The following is a 23,365-nucleotide window of genomic DNA, read 5'->3' on the forward strand; positions in this document are numbered from 1 at the left end:
AAGTTACAAGATATTAGAACAAGAGTTTAAATCAAATACAAGCTTCTCAAATAAGCAAATATAGCAAATGTAAATAAGTAAAGAAAAGAGAAGAAGCCCTCAAACTAATTTGTAGATGGAGGAACTCGGCTTCTTCTTCACTTGCCCCCTCTTCTGATTTTGCACGAAGTAGAGGATCTCCGAGGCAGCACACGGATGGAGAGGAAGCTTTGGGATTCACTTGGATGCTCTTCTTCTCTCTATTTTACTTTGAATGGCCCTTTTGTGCTTATGGAAGATTTTCCTTGTAATCTCTTTCAAATCTCTTCCCTAAATGTTTTCTCCCACTTCCATACCTTCTCCCCTAGCTCTTCTCTTGATTTTATAGCTTTAGAGGGAGTCCCAACAAAAATCTAGCCGTTAGAGACAAAAATAGAGCCGTTGGAATCAAGAAAAAACTAGCCGTTATGCCTCCCAGCGTGCTCGAGTCGACTCGGCTGAAGTAGGAGTCGACTCGGCTGAAACAGGAGTTGATCTGTGAATAGTAGTCTGCCGGCACTGTAGCTGGGAGTCGACTCCTGAAGTTGGGAGTCGACTCCTGAAGTTGGGAGTCGACTCGAGATCACTGTAGCGCAGAAAATCAACTCTCTGTCTTTTTGTTTGTTCTCAGTCGGAGTCGACTCGTAGAGTCCCGGAGTCGACTCGAGCACTGTTCCTTGAAACTCTAGAGTGCCAGAGATGACTCGAAACTTCCAGGAGTCGACTCGAGGACTATTCTTTTGAATTTTTCTTTGAATTTGCTCCTTCAACTTGAATTCTTTGAACTTGAAGCTTGGGCCAATGAATTGTAGCTTTCTTCCAACTTTTCTTGAGAACTTTGGAGGCCTTCTTGTATTCTTCCAACTTGCTATGTTCCTTGCAAAATAAATATCTTTCTCCTTGCAACACAAACATTAGTATTTATACTTCAAGGTTTTGTGATCATCAAAATCAATCTTTGAATCAATCTTTGGGTCATCAAAGAATACAAAACATTATTGTGCCATGCATTCTACTTTACTTGAAATATTTTTTCTGTGGATCCCTTGTGCATGTCTAACTTTTAGATGCAGAGAATTATAGCTAGAGTCGACCCCAGGAGGAGTGGAGTCGACTCCGAAACATTCAAAGAATCTTGACACTCAAATGATACATTTTGAGGCATTGGCACAGGTTTTGGGTCGACCCCAAGAATATTGGAGTCGACCCCAATGGAGCCGATCCTAGAAAAGTCAGAGCCGACCCCAAGCTTGCAATGCAGAAAATGTATTCCCTAAAAATACTGTAGTGGGGTCGACCCGAGATACTGTAGCTGCAATGCAAAAAAGCATACTCTCTGGATTTTCTGTCAGGGCTGACCCCAGAAGTATAGGGGTCGACCCCAGTGAAGGTGGGGCGGACCCGAGCAGAATTGGGGTCGACCCGAGCACGACTGATAGCTCAACGGCTAGTTGTGCAGAATTATTTTTTAAGCTCCCAACGGCTATAAATGGCTAGTTTCTTCAATCAACGGCCATGAAGGTCTATTTGGAGGTTGGAGAAGTATTTAAGAAGGAGTGACGCGTTCGCAAAAATGTTTTTGCGAAACTAATCTCCCAAGTATAGGAGAATCGTACAAGTAGTAAAATCTCGGGAGTCCGAAGTCGAATCCTCAGAAAACGTTCTATGGATTATTAGCATAATTTTTAGATGTAATTTTTTAGTTGATTTTCAAAAATTAAAAGCAGAGAATAATAGATTAATAAACAAAGTTCAATCAAATAGAAATGGTTAGGGATCCGGAATCTCCTTTGATAATATTGCATTCAAGAATAAATCATGCGTTTCTTGATTAAGGATGTAAAAGTAGAATAGATCAAAACATGGAATATATTTTATAAACATATGAACTCTATTTCTAAGCATTCATCGTGCCTATTACATCAACGACAAATCAAATACTAAAGCAGTCCATGTGCTAATAAACATAAACCATTAAAAATCTATCTATGAAATAGTTATGCAAGAGCTCATAACACATCAAAAATATATATCAATAAGAGCAAAGGTTCAGAATTTACTTCAAAGAAAGCAATACATCAAAGGTTCCTCCATCACCCTTCACCTAAGGAATCAGCCACTCATTTTACACATTAGTCCCCCTTCCATTTTTTTCTTTTCTTTAGCCCGAAATAGAATATCCCTTCTCTGTTTTTTTTTTCTTTTCTAATGGCTGATACTCTGTTTCTTCCGAATGAGGGATATCCTCCCCCTCTTCCCAGCCGAGCGAGAGATATCAAGCTGGCCTTTGATCCCCTTCTCGCACGCGGTGGAGACGGACAGATAGGATTCTGATTCCCCCGGATGAAGACGCTTGGATGGCTGAAATGAAGCTGAGACGCGGACAGGAATGGATTGCGGATGCTGGGATCGCGGAAGAAGTTTGAGGTGCGGAAACAGACGATTGCAGGGAATTGGACGTGGGAGAATCGCCACGGACGGCTGGATCGCGAGCTCGGGATGCTGGGATTCGGTTGATGCGCTGGTTTGGCTGAAGAACGAGATGCTAGGACGATCGCGAGTCCGGAATCCGCTGCTGTTCCATCGCGGAAGAAGGAGATGCTAATCTCGGCTGGGAGGAAGGCTGATCGTGGGGTGATTGGACTGCTGGCGCCTGGAAGATGCGGAAGAGGCGGACGGCTGGATGAGGCTGTGGCTTGTAAGGCGAACGGGATGAGCGGACGAGGAGTGCGTTCGTGAGGAGCATCCTAGCCAGCTGCGAGATACCCGGACGCGGACGCTGAGGATTGTGAGACGCGCTGGATGGGGAAGGAAATCGTGAGAGCTGGACGTGGAAGCTTGGATGCGGACGGATGAGACTTGGGAGGAGCGGACGGACGCGTGGGATCGCATGAGATTGTCGACGAAGAAGCCTGCCGCGGGATCTTTGGCATGCATTGCGAGAGGGTCTTGGACGGCTGGGAAAGGGAATGCTCAATCTGGGAAGTCCTTGATTTGGAATCAGGAAGCTGACTGCAGATGGCTGGATTGGGGGCTTGGACAGCTGAAGATGAAGCGTGGGATAGCCAGCCAATACTTGGAATAATTCCCCAATTACACGTGATCTTTCTTTATTTTGATCCCCAATGTGCTCAAGAAGCTGTGGCATGTAGGCTTGTGTAGCTCTGGTGCAAGTGTGCTTGACCAGGTTCAATTACGCTCCTAACATCATCAGGCTTGGAGCCATGCCTTATCCCAAACTATACAAAATGCGTATTTAAACTCTAATTTACGATAACCTGTGCCAACAAAAATATAATATTAAATCAGCCATATTATCATTGTCTTGTTAGCAATAATACTAATTTAAGTGGTATGTAGATCGCACTTTTGTGCTCTCATCATACCCCCCAACTAGCTTATTGCTAGTCTCTAGCAATTCAGAGTAAACAATAACATGAGAGTACAAAAAGTGTTGGTTGATCCTTTGATGTTTTATTAGAACTAATTGTATAAAATTAAGATAAGTACTCACTTTCGTAGGAATCACGATTGCACTTAGCACGTGCAACAAGCCGTTAAACCCCTAGGTTACCCTAGTAGATGAGTGTTGTCTCATGAGGATTTTCAGGGATGTTACCCACAAACATCATGAATTATATGGCATGAGATGAGATCCTAATAAAAATGTGAAATAAATTTTAAGCTAATACACATGTAATTAATTGATATATATTTTCAAGCATGGCAACTGTCAAAGCAAGGAAATATAAAAGTGTAGTGCGCATCAAATCGCATGACTTTCTCAGAGTACTAATACCTCCACCACAATCGGGCACCGCTTGAGTTTTAGGTGCACTACTCAAGTTCACAAGTGTTTTCTACAATTTATTAGAATCTGATCCATCAAATTTTCAGAATATCACATGTTGTCTAAAATTGTCAAGAATGGTTCGCATGTAAAGAAAGAGCTATCAATCCCATCTAAACAACCCGAGTACACAGAGGTCCAACATAATGGAGTCAAACCAGTCATTACCACATGTCACTAGGTTCAGTCCGAGCAACCCTATTCATGCTTATTTTTATTTCTTTTTTTTTTTTAATACCCATGACGACTACAGCTATCCAACCCCATTAGGCTCTTGTAAGGTCCATGTAGCGAGCTTTCAGCCAATGACCCCTGATCCAGTTGGCTCAAGACATTAGGTGAAACACCCCTCGGACTTAATTACTCGAACCAAACTATGCCACGAGGCCAGACTTGTCATCATAAGGATTTTTTTTTTTTAATTATGCAAGAAAAGAGAAGATAGACTGAACCATATAGGTATTTTTTTTTATTATATATGTGACTGCATTGTGACTATAGGTCAACCAAGGTCGGATCATAAGGTACCTAAGTAATCTAACTGGGATATTCAACCTCTATCTTTATGTGAAAACCAAATCATGAACCTTATGGTACGAACAAGGATACTCGTACTTCTTTTACGGATAAAGCTAACAAAAATGCAGTTAACAAATGTGAACTCCTGAGGCTTTTCTATTATCATTAAGTACACGTGTGGGGATCTAATAATAGGTCTCTGATCAATCATAGTATGCATGTGTTCCTTGCCTTAATAGTTGCACAAACTCAATATGAAAATACATGTGCATTTGCTCAGAAAAGAAAGTAATAAATCAAATGCAAAAACAAGTTTTTTTTTTTTTTTGATCAAAATATTTCCCTCCCCCCAACTTAAACATTGCATTGTCCTCAATGTAAAAAATGCAAGAAAACTATATATGAGAGACAATAGAGAAAATAATAGAGAGAAGAAGAATACCTTGAGTTGTTGATTTCTAGAAAAGAAGACCTACAAAATAAGAAGAAAACTAGAAATAAAAGAAAAAATTGAATTCTAACTAATATACACATACTTTGGTCGTCATGCTCAGTTGTAAGAAGGCTCCCCCAAGGAAAAGGAGTCCTCTTCATCTGCAAAATTCTGAAGAAAAGGTTTTAATCTGTGTCCATTTACCTTAAGAATTGTGCCATCCTATGGATTCTCAATTTCAACTGCCCCGTGTGGAAAACAGTTTTTACAATGAAAGGACCTGTCCATCTTGATCGTAACTTTCCAGAAAACAGATGTAAGCGAGAGTCATAACAAAGAACTTTTTGTGCAGGTTTAAAAGATTTTCTTAGAATTGATTTATCATGCCTAATTTTCATTCGTTCTTTACAAAGTCTAGCATTGTCATACGCATCCCGTCGAATTTCATTCAACTCATTTAATTGTAATTTTTGAGCTAAACCAGCATCTGACAATTCAAAGTTTAATTTTCTAATGGCCCAATACGATTTATGCTCTATTTCAACAGGTAGATGACATGCTTTTCCATAGACTAGCCGATACGGGGACATACCAAGAATAGTTTTATAAGCAGTACGGTAAGCCCACAATGCGTCAGAAAGTTTTAAAGATCAGTCTTTGCGTGATGGATTCACCATTTTCTCTAAAATTCGTTTAATCTCCCGATTGGCTAACTCTACTTGGCCACTAGTCTGCGGGTGATAAGGGGTTGCAATTCTATGGATGATACCGTACTTTCGTAACAGAATCTCAAAAGGTTTATTACAGAAATGTTTTTCCCCATCACTAATTATAACCTTGGGCATCCCAAACCTAGAAAATATGTTTTCTTTCAGAAATTTCAAAACAGGTTTGTGATCATTAGTTCTACAGGCAACAGCTTCTACCCATTTTGACACATACTCAACACCAACTAAAATATACTCATGGCCAAAAGATGGTGGAAACGGACCCATGAAATCAATTCCCCACATGTCAAAAATTTCAATAGCAGTAATGGGCTGAAGAGGCATCATTTGCCTACGAGTTAGACTTCCAACACGTTGACATGGGTCACATGTCCTACAGAACTCGTAGGCATCTTTAAATAGTGTAGGCCAATAAAAACCACATTGTAACACCTTAGCTGCTGTTTTCTTAGATGCAAAGTGTCCTCCGCAAGCACTGGCATGACAAAAAGAGAGTACACTTTGTATCTCATGATCCGGAATGCATCTTCTAAAGATTTGATCATTGCAATACTTGAACAAATAGGGGGCATCATAATAATAATTCCTTACTTCACGCAAGAAATTATTCTTATCATTCGATCCCCAATGCTCCGGCATCCGATTCGTGACAAGAAAGTTTACAATATCAGCATACCATGGCATAGTAGAAAGTATAAACAATTGCACTTCGGGAAATGAGTCCTTGATGGAAAACTGTGGCACCGAATCATTAAAAACTAGCCGTGATAAATGGTCAGCAACCACATTCTCTACTCTCTTTTTATCTTTGATTGTGATGTCAAATTCTTGGAGTAGAAGTATCCATCGTATTAAGCGTGGTTTGGCCTCTTTCTTATCCAGTAAATATTTTAGCGCTGCATGGTCCATAAAGATAACAATAGGAGCACCAAGGATATAAGAGCAAAATTTGTCTAATGTAAATACTACTGCAAGCAATTCCTTCTCGGTGGTGGTGTAATTCATTTGAGCATCATTTAAGGTTTTGCTTGCATAGTAGATGACATATGGCTTATTATCCTTGCGTTGTCCCAGGACAGCTCCTATCGCATAGTCACTAGCATCGCACATGATCTCAAAAGATAATGACCAATCAGGTGGTCGCACGATGGGTGCAGTGTTAGATGTATGCCCTAGAAGCCAATTCGGCTGACACATTGTTGATTCTAGAGACATAATTTTGTACTTGACTGTTTATTATTGAATAAATAAAAGGCATCTTTTCATTCATATTATTTATGTGTCTATGAATCGTCCAAGGAATTAATAAGATGATGATACATATTTTCAAGAGTTGAGAATTTGAGCCATGTATCATTGGTGATTAATTTCTAAATGCTCATGATCAATGGATCATCACGAGGACGGTGATCGATCCGATCAGTGCACAGATCACTTTCCTTCTGGATGGACGAGACTTGAGTCCACAGTGTAGGGACACTGAAGTGATAGTGCAGGTGCTTGTTAGAGAACAAGGGTACTGAGCGTGACCAAGACAAGAAGTCACTTGGATGTCTATCCACTCGTCAGTAACTTGCTTGATGTTGCAGTAGTGTGACTGGTCCTTTGACCTGCGGTGCTTCGGCTACTCACAGTGAGGTTATTGTAGTTTGACTACACACATACATGGTCTCTAGCCATATGGGTCCATGCAGTGTAGATTGGCTGCAGTAAGTTCACTGTAGGAGTAGGGTATGCACCTATAAGGAATCTATCGACCTTGATAGAAGAGGAGTGATCCTATGTGATTTGTTAGACTGAGTTCTAAGACCTTGGCCAGGGCAGTAATATAAAGTGGAAAAAGAGTTTTCCACTATCAAACTCAAGTCGAATAAATCTTGACATATGACAGACGATGGGGTTTGACGAGTTGTCCATGACCTCCGTTCTGTAGGGATCCACGATAGTAGGACTGTATCACACGTTAACTGCACCTAGAGGTTCATCATTCCATTCTATTGGGTAGCTACTACATGCTGCTAGGTGTCACTGGTGGATGGTGGGACTCACAGGGATTATCTCGATGATCGATAAACCCTAATGAGTTGAGTTGGAATCGTTCCAACCCATTGAAAGGAGTTTTCAATGATATAGTGATAGAGATCACAATATATCTCACTACCAGTCAGAATAAAACCTATGGGGTCACACACACTAGAAGTATTGACCGATCCGATGGTTGAAAAGTGATTATGAATCACGAGTAATCAATTCGATTGATAAGAAGTTGAAGAAGGAAAGGGAATTAATTAATTGGACTTGAAACATGAGTCCTACTTCGAGTAGGATTCCTAGAGTCCTAATTGGATTAGGACTGGGAATCCTAGTTGGAGTAGGACTGGGATTCCTACTTGGAATAGGATTCCTGCAATCCTAATGAGATTAGGAGTTTTGAATCAAAATTGGATTCCTACTTGGAGTAGGATTCCTAGAGTCCTAATCGGATTAGGACTTCGGATTCAAATAGAGTCCTAATTGGATTAGGACTAAAATTAAATATGTCCTAATTTGGATTAGGGTTTCTTAAGTCACAATTAATTATTAATCTAATGAATCAATAAGACTCCTAATTGGATTAGGATTGAAGAGTTCAATTGAGTCAAAATTGATTTAAGTTCTAATTGGATTAGGACTTACCTAGATTGGATCCTAATTGGTTCACCCTTGGACTAAGGCTAATTGGATTAAGGCTTGACCACATTAGGGCATTTCAAACCCTACTTAATGTGGATTAGGGTTTACCATGAGGAGGGGGATATGCCCCTCCCTTTTCCATGTGGAGAAGGGAGAAGAGAGCCCCTCTTAGGAAATAACTCTAGGGCTCCTAGATTGTAGGAGCCCTAGATGGTTATAAAAAGGGGCAAAGGGGGCCGGCACCCAACAAGAGCTCTCCCTCTCCTCTTCCAATCCGTGGCCACCCCTCTCCCTTCCTTGGTTCAGCCGCCATCAGCAAGGGGAAAAGAAGAAGAGGCGTGCACCTCTCCTTGGCCTCCTTCCTTGGCTCCAACGCAGGGAAGAAAAGAAGGCTGCATGGGGATTCTTCTTCTTCCTCTTCTTCAACCTTCTTCTTCCTCCTCTCAAGCACAATCAAGGGTTGATTGAAAGAGAGGAAATCAGCCATCAAAAGAAGTCTTTGCAAGGGAGCTAGCACCCCGGAAAGACTAGAGAGCTTTGATCGGATCACTGCTTCGTGTGGATACCCGTAGAGGCCGGACACTTGAACGGCTTCAAGCGAACCTTCATCCTAGACCACGAACTTCAGTTTGCGGTGATCATCTACCCGCACAAGGTGAAGATCTGATCTTCTAATGTATTTAAAAGTTTTTAATTCTTGCCTAACTACGAACGGTTCATAAAACAACGTTCATGCGATGAACGTCGATCCCGCACATGCCTCTTCCGCTGCCATCTGATTTTTTTTGAAATATCAGCGGCATGGGCGGGTTCCCAACAGTGGTATCAGAGCCTAGGCTTCATAGATTAAGGTAAGAATTAAATATCTAAAGGCTTATTAGATCTGAAAATTGAATGATCATGCATGCTGAAAAATTCTGCTTGCAGATTTTTCAGGGATGCTGATTTTTGCATGCTGATTTTTATGTGATAAAAAGATGATTCTAATTACATTGTTAATGGGATTACAAAGTTTAGAATCATGATTAGCATGATCAGCGACCTATGTCATGATATAATCAGTTAGTTTTCAGATCTGAAAATTATAATTGTTGCATACGGTGATGATCATAGGATTCAAACCCTTTTGGTATCAAATGTAATGACCTGCGATGTGATCTGTGATGTCATGTAATTTTTCAGATGCTTGCATGCATCTTATTTGATGTTTTAAGAGGCCTGCGTGCCTCCTAAAAGGAGATGTAATTTATTTTTATTTTTATTTTACATCTGGTTGTATTTCTGTAATGTGATGTACGTCAACGATCAAGTCGAAGACGATGCATGAGATGAACAGGGGTCTAAGCAGTTGATGGCGATTGGATCAAGAGTTGGTCAAGGATCGAATCAAGGAGGCTTGGAACCAATTCAAGAGTTGAAGACCACTTGATCGATTGATGTGCATGTGCTTGTAATACGACCTAATTAGAATCCATGATCATCACCTATTTAAAGATTAACTTTATTTGATGCTGCGATTATAACTGCCTGTGATGTACCGTTTGCATGTGATGTGAATGCGAGTCGGGTAGATAGGTTTACATGTGATGTAGCAAACCCAATTGAGACCTAAATCAAAACCTCCTCAATCAAGTCGAGAGTGAACCGACATGAGCAAGTCATATTAGATTAATTGATCTAATTGGTGTCTAGGAAAGCATGAAAGGTAGTTACTTAATTAGGACCTTACTCTCTGAGTAAGGGGAGCCTCCCACCTGCTTACCTGGCCAATTGTTCGATTACCTCTTATGAAGGGCTCAAGTTGCAAACACTAAGACCTGATTAACCAATATTAAGTCAATAGGTCTTCCACTGTAGTAGAGCTGCTAAGGCCTTTCTGATGTTGATTTGTCTCGGCTGGACACAGTGGTCAAGTTGTATCGGAGGGCTGGACCTCTCTATAGACATGAGATGTTGTAGGGTAAAGGTGGGGTTGGGCACCAATAACTGTTAGGTGAGGACCCAATGACGACTTTATTCCTACGGTTATACGGTGGGTCTGACTTAACTAAGAAATGGGACCAATAACTGTTAGGTGAGGTTTTCATGGCTTAGAGACTAAGTTACACTGCAACATGCTTGAGAAGCATTGTACAAGAGTTGTACACTCATCCATCTATGTGTCACCAATAACTGTTAGGTGAGGTGGCATGTAAATCGGTGGGACCGCAGTACCCACTAGAAACCCTAGTCGTGTGGGATTTCCGTTTTCCTACCAGGAGAGTGTGAGGAATTCGAGAAAATAGTGGGAGTTACATTTGTTCTAAAAAACCTTAGAACAGATTAGGATCAAGTACAAAAGTCTAACTAGAATCTTTACTCTCTGCAGATACAATGTCAGCTTCAAACCCTTTGACCCGTATTCTTGAGACCAACCGACTGACCGGAACCAATTACAAAGACTGGCTTAGAAACCTCAAAATTGTTTTGGACTGTGAGAAAATAGGCTACATACTTGATTCAGATATCCCCACACTACCAACACGTCCTACTGATGTTCAGCGTGAGATGCATAAAAAGTGGTTGGATGATGACATTAGAGTAAAATGCTATATGATGGCATCCATGTCAAATGAACTCCAATGCCAGCATGAAAATATGAAGACTGCTAGGGACATACTAGCACACCTGCAAGAGTTGTATGGTGAGCAGAGTCGCACAGCTCGTTTTGAAGTGTCCAAGAGGCTCTTCAAGACAAAGATGCGCGAGGGGCAGTCTGTCCATGATCATGGTCTGACTATGATTAAGGACCTAGAGGAGCTTGAGAAGCTCGGAATGAACATGCACAAGGAATTGCAAGTGGATTTGATCCTACAGTCACTTCCTGATTCATTTGGTCAGTTTATAGTAAACTACCACATGAATAAGATTGAATGCACTAAGACTGAACTCATAAACATGTTGGTAACTGCTGAGGGAGCCTTGAAAGGTTCAAGGGGCAATGTCCTTGCTGCTGAGTTGACTTCTGGTTCCAAGAGAAAGTCTACTTGGAAGAAAAAGAAGCCTGCTAAGAAGCAGAAGAAAGACAAGAAGCCAAAGAAGAAAGTTCAAAAGAAAAAGGCTAACGACAAAGAAAAATATTTCCACTGCAATGTCGAAGGCCACTGGAAGAGAAACTGTCCTTCATACCTCGAGAACCTGAAAAACAAGAAAGGTGACACACCTTCAGAAGGTATAGACTTGCTCATAATTGAAACTAATCTAACGGTTTCTTCTACTTCTAGTTGGGTTATAGATTCTGGTTCTAGTGCTCATTTGTGCACTACCATGCAGGGTCTAAAGGAAAGTAGAAGGCTGGCGGAAGGTGCGGTAACCCTTCGGGTTGGCAACGGGGCAAAAGTTGCTGCTGTGGCTGTGGGCACCTACCATCTGCGACTACCGTCTGGATTTAGTTTATTACTTAGAGACTACTATTATGTACCTGCTGCTAGCAGAAATTTGATTTCTGTTTCATGTCTAGCACAGGAAGGTCATGTTTTTACATTTGACAAAGACTGCTGTTCTATTTATTTGAGAAATAAAATAGTCGCACGTGGTTTCATGATCGACAGTCTCTATCATTTACATATGGATGTATCTGTATTTGTTACCGAGCAAGAAGTGAGTGCCAAAGGTCCCAAAAAAATCCAGAGATGAGATAAACCAAAGATATTTGTGGCACCTCAGACTTGGCCATATTGGAGAAGACAGAATGAACAAAATAGATAAAGATGGGCTTTTAGGCTCATTGACTTCCGAGTCATATCCAGTTTGCGAGTCCTGTCTTCAAGAAAAAATGGCTAGACTGTCCTTTGTAGGACATGGGGAGAGGACCACTGAAATACTTACCCTAGTACATACAGATGTATGTGGCCCATTCGATGTGCTAGCCAGGGGACGTTATTCTTACTTCATTATCTTTACCGATGATTATTCACGGTATGGGTATGTGTATCTTATGAGACACAAGTCTGAATCTTTTGAAAAGTTCAAAGAGTTCAAGAATGAAATAGAAAAACAAACTGGAAAACCTCTTAAGGCTCTTCGATCAGATCGAGGAGGAGAATACCTTAGTGAGAAATTCTGGGACTATCTCAAAGAAAACGGCATAGTCTCACAATGGACACCTCCGGGTACACCTCAACTCAACGGGGTGTCAGAGAGGAGGAATCGGACCCTGTTGGACATGGTCAGGTCCATGATGAGCTTCACTGATTTACCTATGTTCCTTTGGGGAGATGCCTTACTCACAGCGATTTATTTATTGAATAGAGTTCCCTCTAAATCAGTTCCTACCACACCATATGAGATATGGCATGGTAAGAAACTAAGTCTTGGTCATCTCAAGATTTGGGGATGTCCGGCCCACGTCAAGAGACTACAGGCAGACAAGTTAGAGGCTAGGACCATAAGTGCTCGTTTTATAGGATATCCTAAAGAGTCATTAGGATACAATTTTTTTATCTCAGAGGATCACAATGTGTTTGTGAGCCGTCATGCCATCTTCTTGGAAAATCAGTTTATCCTTGATAGAGGCAGTGGGAGAAAAATTGAGCTTGAAGAGAAAGTCTCTGAAAAGCAACGAGTCATGGATCCTATAGAACTCATTCATAAAGAGCCAGTACACGATGTCCCTCGACCACCTCGTAGATCTAGTAGGGTCTCCCATCCTCCCGATAGATACTTAGGTATACTAGAAGAGGATACCGAGGAAATGTTCCTAGTGGGAGATAGGGATCACATACAGGATCCCAAAACCTACAACGAGGCGATATCTGATATCGATTCTGAGAAATGGCTGGAAGCCATGAAGTCAGAGTTAGACTCCATGCATTCCAACCAAGTCTGGACCTTAGTAGATCCACCAGAAGGTATTGTACCTATTGGATGTAAATGGATCTACAAAAGGAAAATAGGTCCGGATGGAAAGGTAGAGACCTTTAAGGCAAGGCTGGTGGCGAAAGGGTATAGTCAACGCGAAGGCATTGACTATCAGGAGACCTTTTCACCTGTAGCCATGCTGAAATCCATCCAAACACTGCTTGCCATTGCAGCATTTCATGATTATGAAATCTGGCAGATGGATGTGAAAACTGCTTTCCTGAATGGATATCTTGATGAAGATATCTATATGGAACAGCCTCTGGGTTTCACTTCCAGTGATGGAGATCGCAAGGTCTGCAAGCTGCAAAGGTCCATCTATGGACTAAAGCAAGCCTCTCGGAGTTGGAACACTCATTTCGATGACGCAATCAAAACGTTTGATTTCATCAAAAACGAAGAGGAACCGTGTGTTTACAAAAAGGTTAGTGGGAGCGCTGTCGTATTTCTCGTATTGTACGTAGACGACATCCTACTAATAGGGAATGATATTCCCATGCTAACCTCGGTCAAAGTCTGGTTGTCAAAAGAATTCTTCATGAAAGACCTTGGGGAAGCATCCTATATTTTGGGAATAAAGGTCTATAGAGATAGATCTAAAAGGATGCTTGGCCTTTCACAGAAGATGTACATAGAGGAGGTGCTGAAGAGGTTCAGCATGGAAAACTCCAAGAGGGGTCTCTTACCCCTTAGGCATGGAATTCATCTCTCCAAGAAGATGTGCCCCAACACATCTGAAGAGATTCAACACATGAGCAAGATTCCCTATGCATCGGCAATAGGAAGCCTCATGTATGCCATGCTGTGTACACGACCTGATATAGCTCTTGCTGTGAGTGTCACAAGCAGATATCAGTCGAATCCAGGTGAAGAACACTGGACAGCTGTGAAGAATATTCTTAAGTACTTGAGAAGAACTAAAGATTTATTCTTAGTTTTTGGAGGATCATCAGAGTTAAAGGTAGAAGGGTACACAGATTCAGACTTCATGACTGATGTCGATGACAGGAAGTCAACATCTGGATATGTGTTCTTGTGCAATGGTGGTACGGTGAATTGGAAGAGTTCTAAACAACCGATCATTGCTGATTCTACTATGGAAGCTGAATACATCGCCGCCTCTGAAGCTGCTAAGGAAGGCTTCTGGTTCAAGAAATTCATTGCAGAGTTGGACGTGATGACATCAGATGCCATAACACTCTACTGCGATAATAATGGCGCCATAGCCCTTGCTAAGGAGCCAAGGTCTCATCAGAAGTCTAAGCATATAGAGCGGCGCTTCCATCTCATACGCGACTATGTTGAGAAGAAATATGTAGAGGTGCAGAGAGTAGACTCCGCGGATAACGTGGCAGACCCGTTCACTAAGCAGCTGAGTCAGCAAAAGACTGAAGCCCACCTTGAGAAGATGGGCCTAAGATATATGACCAATTGGCTTTAGTGCAAGTGGGAGATTGTTAGATGTATGCCCTAGAAGCCAATTCGGCTGACACATTGTTGATTCTAGGGACATAATTTTGTACTTGACTGTTTATTATTGAATAAATAAAAGGCATCTTTTCATTCATATTATTTATGTGTCTATGAATCGTCCAAGAAATTAATAAGATGATGATACATATTTTCAAGAGTTGAGAATTTGAGCCATGTATCATTGGTGATTAATTTCTAAATGCTCATGATCAATGGATCATCACGAGGATGGTGATCGATCCGATCAGTGCACAGGTCACTTTCCTTCTGGATGGACGAGACTTGAGTCCACAGTGTAGGGACACTGAAGTGATAGTGCAGGTGCTTGTTAGAGAACAAGGGTACTGAGCGTGACCAAGACAAGAAGTCACTTGGATGTCTATCCACTCGTCAGTGACTTGCTTGATGTTGCAGTAGTGTGACTGGTCCTTTGACCTGCGGTGCTTCGGCTACTCACAGTGAGGTTATTGTAGTTTGACTGCACACATACATGGTCTCTAGCCATATGGGTCCATGCAGTGTAGATTGGCTGCAGTAAGTTCACTGTAGGAGTAAGGTATGCACCTATAAGGAATCTATCGACCTTGATAGAAGAGGAGTGATCCTATGTGATTTGTTAGACTGAGTTCTAAGACCTTGGCCAGGGCAGTAATATAAAGTGGAAAAAGAGTTTTTCACTATCAAATTCAAGTCGAATAAATCTTGACATATGACAGACGATGGGGTTTGACGAGTTGTCCATGACCTCCGTTCTGTAGGGATCCACGATAGTAGGACTGTATCACACGTTAACTGCACCTAGAGGTTCATCATTCCATTCTACTGGGTAGCCACTACATGCTGCTAGGTGTCACTGGTGGATGGTGGGACTCACAGGGATTATCTCGATGATCGATAAATCCTAATGAGTTGAGTTGGAATCGTTCCAACCCATTGAAAGGAGTTTTCAATGATATAGTGATAGAGATCACAATATATCTCACTACCAGTCAGAATAGAACCTATGGGGTCACACACACTAGAAGTATTGACCGTTCCGATGGTTGAAAAGTGATTATGAATCACGAGTAATCAATTCGATTGATAAGAAGTTGAAGAAGGAAAGGGAATTAATTAATTGGACTTGAAACATGAGTCCTACTTCGAGTAGGATTCCTAGAGTCCTAATTGGATTAGGACTGGGAATCCTAGTTGGAGTAGGACTGGGATTCCTACTTTGAATAGGATTCCTGCAATCCTAATGAGATTAGGAGTTTTGAATCAAAATTGGATTCCTACTTGGAGTAGGATTCCTAGAGTCCTAATCGGATTAGGACTTCGGATTCAAATAGAGTCCTAATTGGATTAGGACTAAAATTAAATATGTCCTAATTTGGATTAGGGTTTCTTAAGTCATAATTAATTATTAATCTAATGAATCAATAAAACTCCTAATTGGATTAGGATTGAAGAGTTCAATTGAGTCAAAATTGATTTAAGTTCTAATTGGATTAGGACTTACCTAGATTGGATCCTAATTGGTTCACCCTTGGACTAAGCCTAATTAGATTAAGGCTTGACCACATTAGGGCATTTCAAACCCTACTTAATGTGGATTAGGGTTTACCATGAGGACGGGGATATGCCCCTCCCTTTTCCATGTGGAGAAGGGAGAAGAGAGCCCCTCTTAGGAAATAACTCTAGGGCTCCTAGATTGTAGGAGCCCTAGATGGTTATAAAAAGGGGCAAAGGGGGTCGGCACCCAACAAGAGCTCTCCCTCTCCTCTTCCAATCCGTGGCCACCCCTCTCCCTTCCTTGGTTCAGCCGCCATCAGCAAGGGGAAAAGAAGAAGAGGCGTGCACCTCTCCTTGGCCTCCTTCCTTGGTTCCAACGCAGGGAAGAAAAGAAGGCTGCGTGGGGATTCTTCTTCTTCCTCTTCTTCATCCTTCTTCTTCCTCCTCTCAAGCACAATCAAGGGTTGATTGAAAGAGAGGAAATCAGCCATCAAAAGAAGTCTTTGCAAGGGAGCTAGCACCCCGGGAAGACTAGAGAGCTTTGATCGGATCACTGCTTCGTGTGGATATCCGTAGAGGCCGGACACTTGAACGGCTTCAAGCGAACCTTCATCCTAGACCACGAACTTCAGTTTGCGGTAATCATCTACCCGCACAAGGTGAAGATCTGATCTTCTAATGTATTTAAAAGTTTTTAATTCTTGCCTAACTACGAACGGTTCATAAAACAACGTTCATGCGATGAACGTCGATCCCGCACATGCCTCTTCCGCTGCCATCTGATTTTTTTTTGAAATATCAGCGGCATGGGCGGATTCCCAACATGCAGTGCTAAGCATAGACTTCAACTTTTTGAATGCCTCTTGACAGGTTTCAGACCAATTGAACGGTGTATCAAGGGAGAGGAGGTTAGATAATGGTCGAGCTATGACACTAAAGTCCTTGATGAACCTCCTATAAAATCCGGCATGACCCAAAAATGATCTAACATCTCTAACCATCTTGGGTGCAGGTAGCTTGGCGATTAAGTCAATCTTAGCTCTATCAACTTCCATGCCTTTCGATGAAACGATATGTCCTAGGACAATTTCCTTTGGCACCATGAAGTGGCATTTCTCCCAATTCAGTATCAGATTCTTTTCTATACACCGAGCTAAGACAGCTTGTAAATGTAATAAACAATCATCAAAAGAATCGCCAAAAATAGAGAAATCATCCATAAACACTTCTAAAAATTTTTCGTTCATGTCTTCAAAAATACTGAGCATGCATCTTTGGAATATTGCAGGTGCATTACACAACCCGAATGGCATCCGACGGAAAGCAAATGTGCCAAAAGGACAAGTGAAGGTAGTCTTCTCTTGATCTTCTGGTGAAATCTCGATTTGGTAGTATCCGAAATAGCCATCGAGAAAATAATAGAATTTGTGTCCTGCAACTCTTTCCAAAACTTGGTCTAGGAAGGGTAGGAAAAAGTGATCCTTCCTAGTGACTAAATTCAATTTTCGGTAGTCAACACACATGCGCCAACTCGTCGGAACGCGAGTCAGGACTAACTCACCCTGCTCATTTTCGACTACCGTCAGACCTGCTTTCTTAGGCACGACTTGAGTAGGACTCACCCACTTGCTGTCGGAAATTGGATAAATAATACCCACGTCAAGCAACTTGAGGACTTCTGTTTTAACCACGTCTCTCATTGTAGGATTTAGCCTACGCTGCATTTGCCTTGTGGTTTTTGCATTATCCTCCAAATATATCCGGTTTGTGCAAATTAAAGGGCTAATCCCCTTCAAGTCGGCAATAGACCATCCTAAAGCTCCTTTATGATTCTTTAGAACACCAAGTAATTTTTTTTCTTGGGCATGATCAAGATCAGATGAGATGATTATAGGAAAAGTGTCCTCGGATCCAAGAAAGGCATACTTGAGTTCCTTCGGTAAAGGTTTCAACTCGAGCTTAGGTGCTTGTTCATGGGATGGTACTATCTTTGCTTCTCGAGGTGGCAATTGTTCAAATTTCTCTATTCTCGGTTTCCACCCATTGACCATCATGACATCCGAATTATCTAAAACAGATGGGACCACATCATTAGCAGTACCATCAGAACACCAATCTATTAAACTATTGTCGGCCGATTCAGTAAATATTTCTTTTAACAGATATTCTTCCGCAATGGTTTCAACCCATTCAACCTCTTTACTTTCTTCATGATCACTGGGTTGTTTGCCTATACTAAAGACGTTCAGTTCCAAGGTCATATTGCCAAAAAAAAGCTTCATGACACCATTCCTACAATTGATCAATGCATTAGAAGTTGCAAGGAATGGACGTCCTAAGATGACCGGAATCTGAGATGGTGAATTGGAAGCCGGATGTGTGTCCAGTACAATAAAGTCAACAGAAAAATAGAACTTGTCTACTTGGACCAACATATCTTTGATAATCCCTCTAGGAACCTTTACTGATCTATCAGCTAATTGTAAGGTCACAGTTGTTGGCTTCAACTCACCCAAACCGAGTTGCTCATATACCGTATATGGCAACAAGTTCACACTCGCTCCTAAATCTAGCAATGCTCGCTCAATCCTAAAATTGCCGATGATGCACGAGATAGTTGGGCAACCTGGATCCTTATATTTAGGAAGAATGTTATGCTGTAAAATTGCACTCACATTTTCAGCCAGAAATGCCTTCTTCTTGACATTTAAACGACGCTTGACAGTGCACAAATCATTTAAAAATTTTGCATATGAAGGCACTTGTTTGATTGCATCAAGAAGAGGTACATTGATTTTTACTTGCTTAAAAAGCTCAAGAATTTCAGAGTTTGGTTCAAGCTTTTGCAAGCGCTTTAATCTTTGTGGAAATGGTGCAGGAAAAGGACATTTGATTTTTTCAGTAGATGTTGGTGCTTCAGTTTCTTCGTTATCCTTTTCTTTTGTCTTGGGAGGGTCGGAATCAGGTATGACTTGTGTTTGTTCTGGGACTGGTCGGTCAATAACCTTTCCACTTTGCAAAGTTATTATACTCTTCGCTTGTTCTTTATGCAAAGTTGAAGATGATGCATTGCTACCGCCATAGACTTGAGGATTAGGTTGTGGTTGAGCTGGTAGCTTACCTTTCTCTTGAGCACTTAAAGCAGTGGTCAGTGTTGTCAGTTGATTTCTTAATTCATCATTGATTTTAGCTTGACCTTGCATGAAAGATTGCAAAGTTTCTTCGAGACTGGATTTTTGAGGGGGTGCGTGTGCATAATGAGGTTGCGGAGGTGGAGGAGTTGGGTTATATACTTGTTGAGATTGGTCATTCCTCCACCTGAAATTTGGATGGTTCTTCCATCCAGGGTTGTAAGTACCCGAAAAAGAATTATTGAAAGATTTTTGATAGGTATTCATAACTTTGGCCTGATCGTGCAAGACTTCCTTGAATGCGAGTATTGTGGGGCAATCAGTGATGAGATGGCCAGGCATCTCGCAAATCCTACAACACTCGCTGTTATGTTCTACGGTCTTGACGGGTTCAATCCTTCTAAGTTCAATTTCCTCTACCTTTCTAGTGAGGGCTGCCATTTTAGCCTGAATATCATCCTGAGTACTAAGGTTGTAAAGGCCCCCATGTCCAATGCTAGTAGGCTTAGGTAAAGGTTTATTCACTCCATCCCCTGTATCCCATAATTGTGCAGTCTCTGCGATAGAATCTAAATAGTCCCATGCCTCATCGGGTTGTTTTTCCAAAAATAAACCATTGCACATAGTCTCTATAAATTGTTTTAACTGTGGAGACAACCCTTCATAAAAGAAACTAATGGTTCTCCATGTTTCAAACCCATGATGAGGACAAGAGAGAAGCAAATCTTTAAATCTCTTCCAGCATTCATAAAATGTTTCATGGTCTTTTTGTTGGAAATTACTAATGTGCCTTTTCAAAAAGTTAGTCCTTTGTGCGGGAAAGAATTTTTTCAGGAATTCTCTTTGCATATCATGCCATATTCCTAGCAATCTAGGTCTCAAGGAGTTCAGCCATGTTTTGGCTTTATCCTTTAAGGAAAAAGGGAACAAGGTCAATTTAAGGACATCTTCCGATACATTTGGCACTCTAAATGTGATGCTAATTTCCTCAAAATCCTTAAGGTGAAGATAAGGGTTCTCGGATTCCATTCCATGATACTTTGGCAGCAATTGAATTACTCCTGGTTTGATTTCAAAGTGTCCTACATTTTCAGGAATAATCATGCATGAAGGTTGACTAGTCCTAGTGGGGTGTAAGTATTGTCGAAGTGTCATAACTGGGGGTCTACCTTCATCACCATGGTGACTTCCTACATCATCAGAAAAATTTGCCATCTCACAAGGTGTGAGATACTGCGAAGGAATTTCAAGGATGTGTCCTAAGGGATGATCTAAAGTTGTACGACTTAATCGACCGGTGTCGTCCCTATTCCAACCTAGCATACAAAATTTAATTAAATTTTTTTATAAATATTTTTTTAATAAATATAAATATAAGTACCAACTAAAGACACCCTAAAACGACATCCTAAAAAAAAAATCTATTCACAATCACACATGCAACTAAACATTACACCTCAATTTCTAATATTTTTCTTAAATTTCTAGACAGCTCCTAACTGGTTTGAAGAGGGCACCTAAGCCTCCAATCCGGTCTAATGAACTGAGTTGACCAGGTAAGCTCCTAGGTAAGTGGAGGGGTCACGATGCGTTCGCAAAGGTCCCACTTAAAACCCACTTGCCTCGAACAGATGAACTGTCTCCCTTATAGGGACAAAGCTTGCCTAGATATCAACTAAGCCACAGAGCAAAATTGGTGCAACTTTCGGTGGTCTTCGTCCTATTGAGCTCGAATGTCCTTAGGGGCCAACGTCTAGTTGATTTTAATTAAGCTTAGGATATTTATGCAATGGGGTGATTTTTGGGCTAAGGACGAGTGATGAAATCCCGACCTTATCTTTTTAAATGGGTTCAGCCCTTAGAATATTTTATGCTGATGCCTTATACTATATGCAACAATAAAGAGATTTTTTTTTAATGTTTTATGATATGACATTAAATTTTATTGTATAGGTGATCAAGCAAATTATTTATTTATTTTTTTTTAAAATTTTATGAGTTGAAGTTTGAAATTTGAATTCTGAAATTTGAAAGTTGAAATTTTAGGTTTTTCCTTTTTTTTTAATTTTTGAATAATCACCCTTGATCTTTTCTTAAAGTTTTTTTTTCCTTAAATTTTCAATTAGCAACAAGGGTTAATGAGATATGATAACAATAAAATTCTGATTCTAAAATAATTAAATGTAGAAAATTCAAAACAGAAAGCAGCAAGGTTTCGTATTAATCTAATGGTCTTTTAAATCTCAGAATGTACATCAGACCGTTCAGATGAAAGAAACACAGGTCCTGCACCTGACGACCAAATTTGAGTTCAATCAGACGGTTAATTACTTTGATATCAGAGTTTGATGCAGACTGTGCAGGGAATAAAAAACAGCAGTAAAGAATTTTTTTTTTTTTTGTTTTCGAAAGAAAAAGACTAACTACTAAAGTACTAATTAAATTTAAAATTATACTAATAAATCAGCCGTTCTCCGGCAACTGCGCCAAAAACTTGACGTGTTCACAAAAATGTTTTTGCGAAACTAATCTCCCAAGTATAGGAGAATCGTACAAGTAGTAAAATCTCGGGAGTCCGAGGTCGAATCCTCAGGGAACGTTCTATGGATTATTAGCGTAATTTTTAGATGTAATTTTTTAGTTGATTTTCAGAAATTAAAAGCAGAGAATAATAGATTAATAAACAAAGTTCAATCAAATAGAAATGGTTAGGGATCCGGAATCCCCTTTGATAATATTGCATTCAAGAATAAATCCTGCGATTCTTGATTAAGGATGTAAAAGTAGAATAGATCAAAACATGAAATATATTTTATGAACATATGAACTCTATTTCTAAGCATTCATCGTGCCTATTACATCAACGACAAATCAAATACTAAAGCAGTCCATGTGCCAATAAACATAAACCATTAAAAATCTATCTATGAAATAGTTATGCAAGAGCTCATAACACATTAAAAATATAAATCAATAAGAGCAAAGGTTCAGAATTTACTTCAAAGAAAGCAATACATCAAAGGTTCCTTTGGTTTTAGGGTTATGATGAGATCATACCAGTGAGACCTAAAATCCTAAAATCCTAATTTAGAATATTTCCAGTCAAATTGGTATATTGAGTCGGGGATCAATATTACCGGAAAGACTGGCACATCTTATGTATGCTCAATGTAGAGGGTGATTGATCTCACAATCCCTTGTGTGAGACACTAATACAAAGATGTGGGTACTCATTAGAGGAATGAGTTCACTGAAATGACCAGCCATGAGAACATCTTATGGATTCTTACTTAATTATCAAAAGATGGTTCTCATAGTGGGAGTTGTGCAAGTGATCCTTAGACCTGAGATCACCATGATACCTTGTGCACTTGAAGCTATGTTTTGGTTTACCGTCATTCATGACATTGCGTTATGTACGGGGTATTCTGGATATGGTGGATTTTGTACGAAGGTTGTGAGTAGGTCAACAAGGAATCAGTCACTTCTAGTAAGAGAAGGTAACATCCTACTTACTCTAATCTTATGATGATTCAAGAAGCCTTTGATCAAAGCAAAATGAATATTAGAAGGAGTTTCTAATGTTTCATTGTTTGAATTATCATATAAAAGATTGAGAGAGACATGAATAAGTGATTGAGTTTGATATTGATCCATACTCATGCACTTATTCAGGATGTAGTATGACTGAGGGATTGAATTGTATAGTAACTTTCCACTGAAGGGTATGTTTGGATTTATCCAATACATTCCTCATCTTCTGGGTAGACATGATATGTTGCTAGACGTCAATCATGTCTTGTGGGTTGATCGGATCAAAGAGTTTGATTAGATCAAAGCATCAGAAAGGTTCTGATTGCTAAGTCAGGTTTAGCACTAAATTAAACCTAAATTGGATTAGAGGTATTCTAATCAGGTTAGATCAACTTGCACCTGCACCTACTACTGGCTAAGATAAGGAACCCAATGGGTCACACACAAGGGAATTGATCAAGGGTCTAATTGGATTAGATCATGTTTGCAAGTGAACAAGCTAGCACGTGTTGCAAATCCTAGCTCCTGATTCAAATTAAATTCGAATATGATTCTTAGATTAGGTTGATCTAATATGATTAGATCATGACCTAATATGGGTTAGCCAAGAGTT

At 40.4% G+C, this 23,365-nt stretch overlaps 1 pseudogene; it reads left to right on the forward strand.

Moving 5' to 3' along the window:
- The first annotated feature begins 19,912 nt into the window (after positions 1–19,912).
- LOC120107105 (small nucleolar RNA R71) lies at positions 19,913–20,010 on the forward strand (annotated as a pseudogene).
- The last annotated feature ends 3,355 nt before the right edge of the window (positions 20,011–23,365 follow it).

This window comes from Phoenix dactylifera, chromosome 18, assembly GCF_051530095.1.
Source record: "Phoenix dactylifera cultivar Ajwa chromosome 18, Ajwa_hap1_PhDact_Kaust_v1.1, whole genome shotgun sequence".
Lineage (NCBI taxonomy): Eukaryota > Viridiplantae > Streptophyta > Magnoliopsida > Arecales > Arecaceae > Phoenix > Phoenix dactylifera.